Source organism: Microcaecilia unicolor, chromosome 3 (assembly GCF_901765095.1).
Source record: "Microcaecilia unicolor chromosome 3, aMicUni1.1, whole genome shotgun sequence".
In the NCBI taxonomy this organism is placed as follows: domain Eukaryota; kingdom Metazoa; phylum Chordata; class Amphibia; order Gymnophiona; family Siphonopidae; genus Microcaecilia; species Microcaecilia unicolor.
The window spans coordinates 108,783,879-108,798,904 of record NC_044033.1 but is presented as its reverse complement, the minus strand read 5'-3'; the positions used below and the strand labels follow the sequence as shown (position 1 = coordinate 108,798,904).

Here is a 15,026-nt window from a genome sequence, read left to right as displayed (position 1 = left end):
TGATATGATTCAAGGTCTTCATCAATGAGCATGACAGGTGTGTGCGAACACAGTCAGCCATCCCATGCATCTAAGAGAACGAGTCTAAAACAATATTTGCAAGATCTAGGACAATCTTTGCAAGTTCAAGGATGGCCTGGAAGATGACATAACATATAAAATCCCTCTCTAGTCAGTGAAATGTCAACTGGTTCTGATGGAATGGTAGGGCAAGTAATCGACAGCACTTCTGCTCTGGGAAGACAGGCCCAACAAAATGTACTTCAAAAAAAAAACTCCTAGACTAATGCCCTATCCCAAACCTGAAATAAAAGAAGGCATGGAAAGTATCTGGCGGTTGCTTAAAGATGAAGCTATCCTCTGCCATATTAAAAAAAGTGTACTGAAAATGTAGCAGCTCCGAGATAAGAACTGGACAATTTCTTGCAAGGAACTTGATGCCTTCATTGTAATTTTATATGCCCTTAGCATCTACAATGCAAATGGCCTTTCTGTGGAAAGCCTTTGGTTAACTGTATGGGGACAAAGATTTTTCCCTGACTCTATGCTACAAAATAGATTCCAGGAAATTTTATGATGTGTGGTTTGACTTAAAGTCAACTAAATCAGTTAGGTGGAAGACAGCTATATCTCCATTAGTTTCACTGAGAATTGCATTGCTTGCTACAATCTAGCAGAAAACATGATGATCTACAAGCAGCTTTTTCTTCTTAAAACAAGGTGTTCATTTATCCAGTATATGGAATGCAAACTTGATAAATGTGGAATCAAATACGGACTTGCAGCAGTCTCCAAACCCAAAAGCCTTTTGAACAGCTTCTCATACTTAGGTAAAGACAATCACCAACCTGCTGACCAGTCTATTTCAGAACATACTGTGATCAAACTGCTAGACCCTTTTGTGAACATGGGAAGAAATGTTACTACCAACAATTAGAAAAGGTTCAAAGAAGAGTGACCAAAATGATAAAGGGGATGGAACTCCTCTCATATGAGCAAAGACTAAAGAGGTTAGGGCTGTTCAGCTTGGAAATGAGATGGATGAGGGGAGATATGATTGAGGTCTAAAAAACCCTGAGTGGTGTAGAATGAGTAGGAGTAACTCCATTTTTTACTCGTTCCAAAAGTACAAAGCCTAGGGGACATGCTAGTAGTTGCTGAACAATGACTTCTGCCAGGTACATGTGAGCTGGATTGGCCACTGTTTGGAAAAAGGATACTGGACTAGATGGACCATTAGTCTGACCCACATACACATGAAAATGATTTTATAATATTACCAAAGAACCCAGTTAGTGAAAGAAGTTTTAAAAAAATTCCATCAATTTAAAATTGTCACCATTCAAACCAGTGGCGTAGCCACAGGTGGGCCTGGGTGGGCCAGGGCCCACCCACTTTGGGCTCAGGCCCACCCAAAATTGTGACACTCTTGCTATGGCTGGTGGGTATTCCCAAACCTTGCCAGCTGAAGAGTTTCTGTCCTTGGGCAGCCAGTGCTCTTCCAAATGTTAGCCAGCAGCACTTGCCTTGAGCTGACGCTAAGACCGGCCCTTCTGCACATGCTCAGTTTTCACACATGCAAAAGCACTGAGCATGCATGGCCTGCCAGCAGCAGCATCAATTTGAGGCAAGTGCTGCCGGCTACCATTTGGAAGAGTGCTGGCTGCTCAAGCAGTAGTAGGAAATCTTTAGCTGGCAGAGTTTAGGGACCCCACCAGCTCAAGTATTTAATATTTGGGGTTTGTGGGCAGGGAGGGGTAGAGAGAAGAGCAAACTCGAGGGGCCGGGGAGGGGGGAATTCCATGCCCACCCACCTTGGGCTCAGGCCCACCCAAATTTGGCTATCTGGCTACGCCCCTGATTCAAACACTTCACTGATATTGAAAAGATGAATGGCAGCCGTAACTATTATTATTATATTAATACTTAATGTTAGATTAGTGCCATCATATAAAGGAAATCACTTAGAGCAGCCCACTTCAAAAGCTTATCTTCACTAAAAAATATATTCATCAGTTCTTTAAAGAATGTTTTATCTTCTTTTTAGTAGTGAATTTAATAGTGAACAGCCCTTAAACAGACTTCTTTACTACAAACTATTTTTTATGGTATAAATCATTCATCTAATCTATAGGCTGTATCCAAAAATTCCATATAGCAACAAATATCAATTGCAATGCAGTTGCATTATCACTTGGCCTATACCCCCATTGGCAGTAATTCTATAAAGAGGGTACAGTAATATCTCGGTTTTCGTTGACTTGGGTTATCGTCGGTTTCAGTTTTCGTCGATTTTTTCCATGAAAAATTTGTCTCTGATTTCGTCAGTTGCCTCGGATTTCGTCGACGTGCCCACATGAGCTCGCTGCTAATTTTGCGAAAACAAAGGGCGACCCATGTGTTCTCCTGCTCAGTGTGATGTTGTTTCTCGTTGTGTGAGCATTACCCCGCGCGTCTAGCCAACCAATTCCATATGGAAATAATTGCCTCAGTTTTCGTCGGTTTCGGATTTCGCCGATTGTTTTCGGACAGATTATCGACGAAAACCGAGGTATCACTGTATTAACATTTACTTAGCAATTACACACATAAATGATTAGAACAGTGATTCTCAATCCTCTCCTAAAGGCACATCCAGCCAATCAGATTTTCAAGCTTACCACAATGAATATGCATGAGACCCATTTGTATATATTGGGAACCCCTTGTATAAGAACATAAGAATAGCCATACTGGGTCAGACCAATGGTCCATCTAGCCCTGTGTCTTGCTATCAGCAGTGGTCAATCCAAGTCACAAGTACCTGGCAGAAACCCAGTTAGTAGCACCATTCCATACTACCAATCCCAGGGCAAGCAGTGGCTTCCCCCATGTCCATCTCAATAACAGACTATGGATTTTTCCTCCAGGAACTTATCCAAACCTTTTTTTTAAACCTAGATATATTAACTGCCCTTACCATATCCTCTGGCAGATCCTTCCTATTTGTTTTTAAAGTATTTCATGTAATTTCATTGAGTGTTCCCTGGTCTTTGTACTTTTTGAACCTCCACCCGCTCCACACCACTCAGGATTTTGAAGACCTCAATCATATTCCCCCTCAGCTGTCTCTTTTCCAAGGTGAAGAGCCCTAACCTCTTTAGCCTTTCTATCCCCTCTATCATTTTGGTCGCTCTTCTTTGAACCTTTTCTAATTCTCCTATATCTTTTTTGAGATATGGTGACCACAATTGAACAAAATACACAAGGTGAGATTACACAATTGAGTGATAAAGAGGCATTATAATATTTTTGGTCTTATTTTGCATCCCTCTCCTAATAATTCCTAGCATCCTGTTTGCTTTTTTGGCTGGAACCGCTCACTGGGCAGAAGATTTCAGCATATTGTCTACAATAACAGCTGGGTTTTTTCTCATGTACTGACTCCTAGAGTGGACCCTAGCATCAGATAACTATGATTTGAGCTATTCTTCCCAATATGTATCACTTTGCATTTGTCTACATTAAATTGAATCTGCCATTTGGATGCCTAGTCTTCCAGTTTCTTAAGATTTTCACTTTCCGCATGTGGTTTGACAACTTTGAATAGTTTTGTGTCATCTGCAAATTTAATCACCCTCACTCATCGTTTCAATTTCCAGATCATTTATAAACTTGTTAAATAACACCGGTCCCAGTACAGATCACTGCAGCAGTCTACTATTTACCTTCTCCACTGAGAAAAATGGCCATTTAACCCTACCCTCTGTTTTCTGTCCAATAACCAATTCTTAATCCACAGAAGCACTCTGACTCCTATCCCATGACTCCTTAATTTTCTCAGGAGTCTCTCGTAGTGTATCTAGATTTTCAGAAAGCTTTTGACAAAATTCCTCAACCTGCTCACCTTTATTGACTTGTTTATTCATGCCTTCAAAGAAATGCAAGCATATTTTGTGCATATTCAGTATGGTAATCCTTGAAAACCAGACTGGCTAGGTGTGCCTCTAGGAAAGGGTTGAGAAATACTGGATGAGAATACCAGCATATATGCGCACATACTTATTTAAATGCTGAAAATCCACCTAAGCCAGTGGTCTTTGCTAATTTTTAAGTTGGGTCCAAAAGAGCTAACAAATATCTTTCTATTCAGGGCCATGACATGAACCAATGTGTGATGACATCTCTTTGCACCAGAGCAGCTCACCTGAGTCAAACATGCAGATATTGGGTAAATGTTCACAAACAAAGTACAAATGCAAGCAAAAATTAAACTGAAACCTTAAGATGCCAGACTCTGTATGCAGTGCATCATCAGAGAAATAGAAAAAAATGCATTAACTCTTGTTTACAGGGCCTCCTGTCCATTTGCTATTTCTTTTCTATCTTTCTTCCTTCTTCACTTCCTGCCCTACATCCATCTTTGACACTAATCTTTTATGTTCAGCTTTCTTCTTTATCTAAATTTCCATCCCTCCCCTCCATCCATGTGCAGCAACTCCTCCCTCTCTCTCTTCCCCTCTCCTCCATCCATGTACAACATTTCCTCTTTCTCCTCTTCCCTTCCATCCATGAGCAGCATTTACCCCTTTATCTTCTCTTTTCTTCCTTTCCCCTCCATTCAGCATTACCCCTCAGTCCCCCATCTCCTTTTTTCCCAGGATTGCCCCACTGAGTCCCTTTCCCTATGCCCCCTCTCTGTCCTCCTTGTTGAGTTTCTGTCCCTTCTTGAGTCCACATTCTCCTCTCTGATCTCTCTTCCTCTGGCTTCTGCCTGGGGCTCCTACCCTGGTGGGGGGGGGGGGGTTGCTCTGTTAGTTCCCCTGTCCTGCGCTAGTCCCCTGCGTGGGCGTGGCCCGCTCTGGTCCTTTGTTTCCCCCTCTGCCCTATTGCTGGTGTTCAGCGCGTGTCTGGCATCTTGGGGCCCTCTGGGTTCTTTCACCCCTCCCTGTGTGTGATTGGGTTCCAGTTCAGCCGTGAGGCTCGCACGAGTGGCTCTGTCTGCGTGGGTTCTGGTTCGGCCGCGAGGCCCGCCTGTATGCCTATTTCCCTTCTTCCTGAGGGACTGTGGGGAGGGGTAGCTTAGGGGGTATTGTGTAGCTGGGGTGTGCGGTGGTGGGTCGGTCTCCCCTTGGCCTGGGTCGGTGCCCTGCTGGCCTTGGCCAGGACCCAAGGGCTCACGACCAACCCTACACAGTGCTAGAAAAGTTTGGAGGTCCATGGGAGGAAGAGAAGTAAGGAGGGAGGTAGGGAGAGATGCCAGAGTCACAGGAAGAGAGGAAAGAGAGAGAACGAGAGATACTGACCACAAGGACAGGGGAGCAGGAGCAGGGAGAGAACGCCTCAAAGAAGGAACCTCAGGCACAACATGCATTGTGAACACACCAAGCAGACAGAAGGAAGTTCATTTCTGCATAGCTCCGAGTAGAAAGCGCTTAGCGCTGGGATACATGCCGAATTTTAGGTGTGAGGATTTACACCAACTAAACCCTGGTGTAAATCCCTGTGCCTAAATTAGGTGCAGATCTACTGAATTCTAAAACACTATATGCAAATGCTAGAAATGCCCTGTCCCTCCCATGGCTGTGCCCCATTTTCAGATCTGCACAGAAAAAATTATGCACATATCTTTGTAGAATAGTGATTATAAAGATGCATGCATAAACTCCAATTATTGCCAATTAGTGCCAATTATTAGCACCCAATTATCAGCACCAATGGCTCATTAAGCAATTAAATTGCACAATTTGGGTGAATGCAAAATTTTGAGCATGCAAGTTTGAGCGCTCTATATAGAAGTAGAGGGATAATAATTTTTCCAGGCACAGCAGAGGAAGAGCCTGGCCTGCAGCCACACCTGCTGCATGTTGGCTGGTGGAGGAAGTGAACTGACAATGTTCTTCAGTGCAAGGTCCGCAGCCTGAAGCCAATGGCGAAAAAAAAAGCTGAATGATGGCAGGGGCTGCCATTTTCATGCAGTCCTTGCATCTAAGAACACTGGCCTAAGCACTATTCAGTAAATATACACATACCTTACATATTTTTTATTTATTTTTGTTATATTTGTACCCCGCGCTTTCCCACTCATGGCAGGCTCAGCGCGGCTTACATGGGGCAATGGAGGGTTAAGTGACTTGCCCAGAGTCACAAGGAGCTGCCTGTGCCTGAAGTGGGAATTGAACTCAAGTAGGCACACACATGGGCGGAGTCTGGGTGGAGCACTGGCAGGGCCCACATGCACATAATGTATGGAATACTATACTATAAGTTATCCTCCAGATTCTATAACGGCAACTAAAGTTCCACACACAAATCAGCATTCATAGCTAATTTGCACATGGAACTTAATTGGTTAACAAGCCAATCAGTGCCAATTGGATGTTAACAAGCAATTATCAGTACTAATTTGCACTAATTAGGATTTACACGCATAGCTCGCTAAGCGTATTCTATACAGTCATTGGCATAAATTGGACCATGTGGATCTCAAAGGGGGGCATGGCCATGGGAGGGTCATGGGCAGGTATTGGGCACTCCAAAAATGTACGTGCCCTGGTACAGAATATGACCAATCCATATCTAAATAAGATGTGTACATTTACACCAGGTTTTAGTTGGCGTAAATGCCTGAGCTGAAATTTTAGTCATGGGATGGCCGCTATGCGTATTCTGTAAACTGTGCCTAACTTTAGGTAAGGTTTATAGAATGCCGCTATGTGCTAGGGTTTTTTTTTTTTGTGCCGTACATAGAATCTGGCCCTATGTACATATCTCAGGCATTTAGGTAGAACTGCCCTCATTGTGTCTTTATTTTCTTTTAATGCCATAAAGTATATATATACAAAATCTATACAATCAGTGCAAACAAACGCCCTTGCTTACTAAGCAGCGCCCATTCAAATTGTCGGCATTAGCACACAGCAGCCACTAGTGCGGATTTGTAAACAGTGGGATACTATTTTATCTAAAATGGTGTATTCCAGAGCAAGAAATCTAAACAAAAAATCTTTTAAGGAAAAACACCCTGCCAGCCTGTCTCTTTAATAGTGGTGTAGGTTTAAACATGTAAATGCAATCGCATATAGCTGTTCAGTATTCTGTAAATGGCATCTATATGTGTAAAGGAAAAATATATCTTCAGATTACCCTCTATACTAGATTAACTGAGGCTTTTACCTGATTCTGAGTCTATGGGACAACGGTTGAGTTAATCAGACCCCAGGCAGTTAGATGTCTTAGATATTTAGAGGCATGGCCTGGTATATCTGAAAAATGTGTCATGTATCTAATTAATGCTGACACCCATTTTGGCCACCTTTAGAAACCTGGGACAATGATACAAATCCTTCAAATCTCATCAAAAAATTGTTAAAATATATGTTTTTCTACCTTTGTTCTCCTTTATCTTGTCATTCTGTTCTCATTCTCTCTTTTACCTTTCATCTTACCTGGTTTTCCATATTCCTTTTTTCTTATTATCTTTATATTTCTGTGTGTTTCTTTTTCTCTAGTCTCAATATCTCCATATGAATCTGCTTTCTTAACAGCAATTTTTATCTTTTTTGTCACTTCACCCCAACTCTTTCTTTTCTACCTCTCTTCCTTACCACCATTTCTTCACCATTTCCACTCCTTGCATCACTTCCCATATCTTTGATTTGTCTCTTATTCCTCCTACTCCTCATTTCCCAACAGGATGCTTTCCTTCATGTCTCAGGGTTAAACTTTAGGAATAGTGTAGGTTTTTTTTTTTTTTTTTGTATGTTTTGTTCGTAGTTCTTTTTTATTTTGTGCATTTTTTTCCTTTAGAAAGTTTTAAAAATTTCAAGTCTTGGTTGAAAGATTAGCTGTTTCACATTAAACTGGCAAACTGGCTTGCTGAGGCTTTGTACTTTTTGATCTAAATTTTTCCTGTTCCTTACATTTGGTTTTCTGTCTGTTCATCACTCACCTGCATTCTCTCCATTCTCTTTCCTTTAGTCTATCTAGTTTCTTTCCATTCATCCCTTCTTTTCCTCTGTTTGTGTTTCTCTATTCTCTTCTTACTAGTCCTCACTCACCAAAATTCTCTCTCTTCTTCCTTCACACTCTTGTACCTTTTACTCCTTTTGTCTCTCTTCAGGTCTGTCTCATCTAGACTTCCTAATAGCAGTCCAAATTCAACCACACTTGCATGTGCCTTGGACTGGACCCCACTATATTCTGGGCTCTTAACTACTCTGCTTTCTATATATACCCCAGAGGTCTGGTCTATAGTGTTCTGTCAATTTATTATTTTTATCTCCCCCGGACAGAGGAAAAATGACAAACTTTGTTAGGAAGAAGACCATCCATGGCAGAGACAGCTATGAATACTAAACCTCCTGCTGCATAACAATTCTGGTCACACAGGGCAGGGGACTCTGCAAGAAAACCAAGTATCATGGCACGCTGAGAATGCACATTCTGCATCAAAAGCAAGGACACCAGCCTGCCAGCTGCTACTCTCGTTTTGACCCACGATCCCAAACACTAGCGAATGCACTCCGAGATCTGATGAAAAACATTCAACAAATCGCAATCTTACAGATGACAGCTCTGTAAAGCTTGAGGATGACTTGTGTCCACATTCCCTTGAAAACCCAAATATGTCAAGCAGAAGCAAAGACATCATTTTCTTCTCCCTCCCCCTGCTTTAACGATCTCGCTCGTATAGACAGCTCTGGCAGATTGGTATTGCATTCCGCCACGCTGTCTAGCTACTACACAGTGAATTGAGAAGGCTGTGTCGAAAAAAAAAAATAAAAACCAAGGATCAATATTCAAAAATGCAATCTAGGTTCAATTCAACAACACAGCATATTAAGGATTAAGAAGATCCCGTATGCCAAACTTACTATGCACGAATAAAACCTAACCCGTTGCTATTAAATCCGTTTGATTTTCCATTGTGAACGCTCTTTGGTGCATATTTGCAGAGTACAGCAGAAGCTCGTGATTGGATTATCAATAATGTAAAGAAACTTACCTTTTCCACGGTGAAACGATCAAAATCAGGCAGAGTTGAGGGGTTCTCTTTTTTTTCCTTTTCATTAACTAGTGAAGAATGTATGGTCCATATTATCCCCCCAAGGCTCTTTCTTCTTGTGCCTGTCACAAGCACACCAGCACACAGTACTGTACCCACGCTGTATGCAACTAAAACACAACGAGCAGGCAATGGGGGGAAACGGATCCACCAATTGATCTGACAAGTAATAAGAGGAAAGCAAAAGATAAAAAGTGAAAGAAAAAAAAATAAAACTTTGAAAATGGCTGGATGTATATTGTTTTCTTTTCAAAAATGCCCTGGCAGGGTCTTTCTGCACGCCTTCAGACTTGACTGCAACCTAGTATTGGAGAACTAGCAGGATGACTCAAAAACACTGCACGGCAAGAATGAGACAACTTTTCCTCTGCTGCACCCTTGCTCTTAGTAAATCTGCTGCCCTTCACATAGCTCAGCAGTAATCCGTCCATGAGGGAGGGAGAGAAGCAAAGAAAAAGAGATGGGCAGAGAGAAAGAGGAGCTGGAACCATGTATAAGTGGGGCATGAGGGCAGCCACTGGTCGCTTGACAGTAATGAGCCAGAGGCTTCTTCATGGTCCTAGAGAAAGATGTATTGGAACAATCCAGTTTCTCTGCACACAGTCTGCTTGCTGTGCCTGCTCGGTCCTGACAACTGGGAAATAACATATATATATATAATCCGTAGTAATCCGTCCATGAGGGAGGGAGAGAAGCAAAGAAAAAGAGACGGGGAGAGAAAGGAGCTGGAACCATGTATAAGTGGGAGATGAGGACAGCCACTGGTCGCTTGACAGTAATGAGCAAGAGGCTTTTTCATGGTCCTAGAGGAAGATGTATTGGAACAATCCAGTTTCTCTGCACACAGTCTGCTTGCTGTGCCTGCTTATAGATAGATAGATAGATAGATAGATAGATAGATAGATAGATAGATAGATAGATAGATAGATAGATAGATAGATAGATATACACACAAACATATGTACACACACACATACATATACAGTGCAATCCGCTTAAGTGCAAGGGTCTGGGACCTAAGAAATGCATGCAATTAACCGGAGCGTGCACTTAACCATTGTGACCCAAAGAAGCTTAATTAATTAATTTATTTATTTATTGCATTTATACGCCACCTTTTCCCACAGGATGCAGGCTCAAAGTGGCTTACAACAGACTGGAAAGGCTATCGCCAAACCAGTGAATATACAACTACAATATTTAAATAGATAAGTAAACAGAGGGGAGAATAAGAAAGAAAGAAAGAAAGAAAGAAAGAAAGAAAGAAAGAAAGAAAGAAAGAAAGAAAGGAGACCAAAATTGTCCATTTATATGCTATGAAGCAAGTGTTGACTCATTGTGACTGATTCTGGTACCGATTCTGCTCTCTTCATCCGCCACTCATAGTCTTCTGCAAATTAAAACAGCTGACTGGAAAGCGGACACCGCCGAACAAGACAGGTAAGGCAGGCGAAAACCAACGGCTGGGATCGGGGCTCAGAAGTAAACGAGACCCCCATGATGTGCAACATTTTCATCATCTGTTTCATCATCAGCCGTTGCCTGCGTGTAGGCGCATATCTCAACATCAGTGCTGTCGTCAGCTGTTTGTAGATCATGATGAAATGAGCAGCGAGGCACATGCTGACGAAATTAACAACCTCCTCCTGTCACTTTTGCAGGAGCGTTGGAGAGTCTCAACACCTTGCAGGCCTATCTGGAGGCCACATGTCAGTGCTATGACAGTTTTTACCGTCTGGCAGATGTAGTCTATGGAACTCACAGACCCAATAGTGTAGAGGACTATAACTGATTACTTCAAGTAAGCCTAACGTCAGTTAACGGAGACTGTATAACTTCAGTTAATGGAGACTGTATACTGTATGTATAATAATAAACAGTACTGTACATATGTCAAGCTTCTTTGGGTCACAACGGTTAAGTGCACGATCCGATTAACTGCATGCATTTTCTTTGGTCCCAGACCCTTGCACTTAAGTGGATTGCATTGTGTGTGTGTATATATATATATATATATATATATATATATATATATATATATATATATATATATATATATATACTGCCTCTACTGCATGCAAATCTCTCTCAAGAATATTCATTGTGGATATCCTGAAAACCAGGCTGGCTGGGGAGCCTCCAGGACCAGGTTTGGGAACCAATACACTAGGGAGTCCAGGTTCAGACCAGTATCTACCTCACCTGAATCTGGCATATAGGGGGCAGAAGAACAACTACACCTTGGCAGAAGGAAAAGAAGAGGTCAAGGCTTAGAGAAGAGAAGGGAAAGGTGTAAGGTCTCCTGAATTTTAGAAACTGCTTCCTCTTGTCCCAAACTCCATCCTCTAAAATAGCTTTCCTATATTCCCTACTCACCAACTGCACTGATTGTTCACTGTGGGAATAATTCATTATCCACTAGTAAAGCATGCATGTACGGCTACACAATTCTTTATCCAAAATCCTTGCAGCTGGACGCATTTCAGATTTGGAATTTTTTGTATTTCGCAATGGTAATCAGGAAGATTAGGGATTAGGAGTTTAGTGAAAGTATTGCACAGCTGTCAGTACTAATTAGAAAGTATTGTTCTTTTTCTACTTCTCACTATTACCCATAGGGGAATCTGCAGCTCTTTTGGTTGAGTGTGTGTCATATTGGGGCATGTTCGGCATCAAATGTGAGCTTTGGTATATAGGTAACCTCGAGCCTTTCGGATTTCAGAATTTCAGATAAGAGATTATGTACCTGAACTAGCAGGGATGGGCTGTTGTTTGCAATGACATAGGAAATGTCAATGATCTATCCCATATTGTTACAGGCCATTAACAAATGACAAAGCAGGAAAAACATGATACTTTGTGTTTTTCACTTGCCAATAATAATCTGCCCTCTTTACTGATAGCACACCATGGTTCACGCATGCACACACTATTTGGAAAGAGGGTGCATTCTTAACAACATTGCACCCAAAACAAAAATGAAGAGTAAACAATATGAAATGAAAAAGTTTCAGCTGGCAATCCCTATGTATTAGTACATGGCAGTGGCGTAGCCAGAAGTCAATTTTTGGGTGGGCCAACAGGTTGGATGGGTGGGCACTAGACAGTGGTGTGCTGGTAAATGTTTAACAACAGGCTCTCTCCCCGGTCCACCTCTGCGCCCCCCCCTCCCCCCGTCCACCTCCCCTCAAAATTGCAGAGCTGGCTATAGCCGGGGAGAGAGCCTGGGGGAGGGGGGGGGGGGAAATGCATTACTGTCTCCAGGAAAAAAAAATTAAATGATCCCAGGTTCCAATTTAATTCATGTTTAATGTGGGATAAAATGCCATAAATAAGTAAATAAATATAAACTTTTAATGTTGAGCACCTGATTCTCAAAGTGGACATATTCCAAACACTATAATGAAAATAAAATGATTTTTTTCTACCTTTGTTGTCTGGTGACTGTTTTACTGATCATGCTGGCCCAGTATCCGATTCTGCTGCTATCTGTCCTCTTAACTCCGTTTCCAGGGCTTCCTTTCCATTTATTTCTTTACTTTCCTTCTTTTCTCTCCCCTGCCCCCCTCTATCCATCCATACCCAGCAATTCTCTTCTCTCTCCCCTTGTCCCCTCCATCCATCCATCCCCAGCAATTCTCTTCCCTCCCCTGCCCCCCTCCATTCATCCATACCCAGCAATTCTCCTCTCTGCCCTGCCCCTATCCAGCCATACCCAGCAATTCTGTTCTTGCCCCTGCCCCCCTCTATCCATCTATACCCTACCCAGCAATTCTCTTTTCTCCCCTGTCCCCTCCCTCCAGCCATCAGAGATTCTCCTCTCGCCCCTCCCGCTCCCATCCATGTCCTGCGATTCTACCTGCCCGCCCGGAGCCCTCTTCTCCCCCCAAAAAAAAATTTACAGTGCAGGTTGAGCTCCGTTCCCGCATCTGCCTCCCTCACTCTCACGGCAGCACTTCCCAAATGCTGCTCACCACCGCCACGATCGCAGGATCTACCTCCCTCTGTCCAAGCACTCAGCAGCAGCGGTAGCGAATCATACACGCTGCCTCCTTCTAACCTGGAAGCGTCTCCTCTGCCGCTTCCGGGTTAGAAGGAGGCAGCGTGTATGATTCGCTACCGCTACTGCTGAGTGCTGAGACGGAGGGAGGTAAATCCTGCGATCGTGGCGGCGGTGGGCAGCGTTTGGGAAGCGCTGCCGTGCATAGGCGGTCGGTGGCCCAACTGTTTGGGGAGGCTAAAGGGGCGGGGTTAGGGGTGGGGCCAGGGGTGGAGCTTAAATCCATAATTGTCTGATCACACACAGAAAAAATAAATAAATAAATGTCACAATTAATACCTTTTATTAAATTTAGATATTAGCTATGTATCATATGTCAAAGAATAAAGTGGTTGCTCAAAGCATATACTAACCACAATCGCTCAACTGCAAAACACTATGCACAACTTTGTGCAAAAACACACTCAGAACCTTACTGTACCATAAATATTCCACTGGGCAGAACCTAATACACCAATATACCACCCATACGGAAAATGCAGACCGTCAACAATATTGAAATAAGGGATCATAATATCACAATTCTCATGTAGAGCCACAAAACATCCTAATTCATGTTTAATGTGGGATAAAATGTCATAAATAAGTAAATAAACTTTTAATGTTGAACACCTAATTCTCAAAGTGGACATATTCCAAACACTATAATGAAAATAAAATTATCTTTTCTACCTTTGTTGTCTGGTGACTTTGTTTTTCTGATTGTGCTGGCCCAGTATCCGATTCTGCTGCTATCTGTCCTCTTAACTCCGTTTCCAGGGCTTCCTTTCCATTTATTTGTTTACTTTCCGCCTTTCTTCTTCATTTATTGTCCTACATCCGTAAGTAAAAGCTGGGTCCTCCGCAAACTTGACTGTCCAGTGGATCCAGCTTTTGCCTATTTTCTTCATCCATGTGCAGTTTTTCTACTCTCTTCCTTTTATGTTATCTCATCTCCTTCCTCACTCCTCCCTCCCCCTCCATGTCCAGCAACCCTCCTCTCCCCCCTACCCTCCCCTCCATCCACCCATGTCCAGCAACTCTCCTCTCCCCTGCCCTCTGCCCTTCTTCCACCATGTCCAGCAAACCTCCTCTCCCCTTCCTTCCCTCCATCCAGCAACCCTCCTCTCCCCTGCCCTCTCCTCTTCTTCCACCATGTCCAGCAACCCTCCTCTCCCCTTCCCTCCATCCAGCAACCCTCCTCTCCCCTTCTTCCACCATGTGCAGCAACCCTCCTCTCCCGTCTGCCCTGTTTCCTTCCTGCCCCCCCCCCCCCCCCCGCCGTACCTTTAAATATTACAGTTTTGCTGGAGTCGCGGGCAGCCGGCATTGAAGACATCGGCAGGCTTACGCCGGTTCTAGCAGCCTTCCCTCTTCCCTCGTTGCAAGTCGGATGATGGCTCCGCCCTTGTAGATACAGGAAATACGTCAGAAGAGGGCGGAGCCATCATCCGACTTGCAACGAGGGAAGAGGGAAGGCTGCTGGAACCGGCGTAAGCCTGCCGATGTCTTCAATGCCGGCTGCCCACGACTCCAGCAAAACTGTAATATTTAAAGGTACGGCGGGCGGCGGCGGCGGGGCAGTGGCAGGCTGGGGAGGCAGATGCGGGATCGGAGCTCAGCCTGCTCCCTCCGCTCCGCTGCCTCCACTGCTGGGTGGGCCTGAACCAAAACTGGGTGGGCCTGGGCCCACCCAGGCCCACCCGTGGCTACGCCCCTGGTACATGGCTTACAATATCATGCATACTTTTACATGGACCATAAGTAGGCATTGTTGGAAGTACATTATAGCTTGGGAAACACTGGGGCAGGGGCGGACTGACAGTGGTCTGGGCCCCCTAGCACAGAGGGTAGACTGGGCCCCCTGCCTGACTGCTGCCCAACATCCCCCTACCACCGCAGCCAATGCCCCTGCTGTCCCGGTCCTGCCTGAAGGGCCCT

General features: G+C 43.7%; 1 protein-coding gene across 1 annotated transcript in view; it reads right to left on the bottom strand.

Annotated features, from left to right (window-relative positions):
- SYNDIG1 (synapse differentiation inducing 1) overlaps positions 1-9,526 on the bottom strand; it is a 398,544-nt gene extending 389,018 nt beyond the window's left edge. The window contains exon 1 of the mRNA XM_030196268.1: positions 8,987-9,526. The gene's annotated coding sequence lies outside the window, so the exon portion shown is untranslated. The remainder of the gene's footprint in view (positions 1-8,986) is intronic.
- Positions 9,527-15,026: the final 5,500 nt, after the last annotated feature.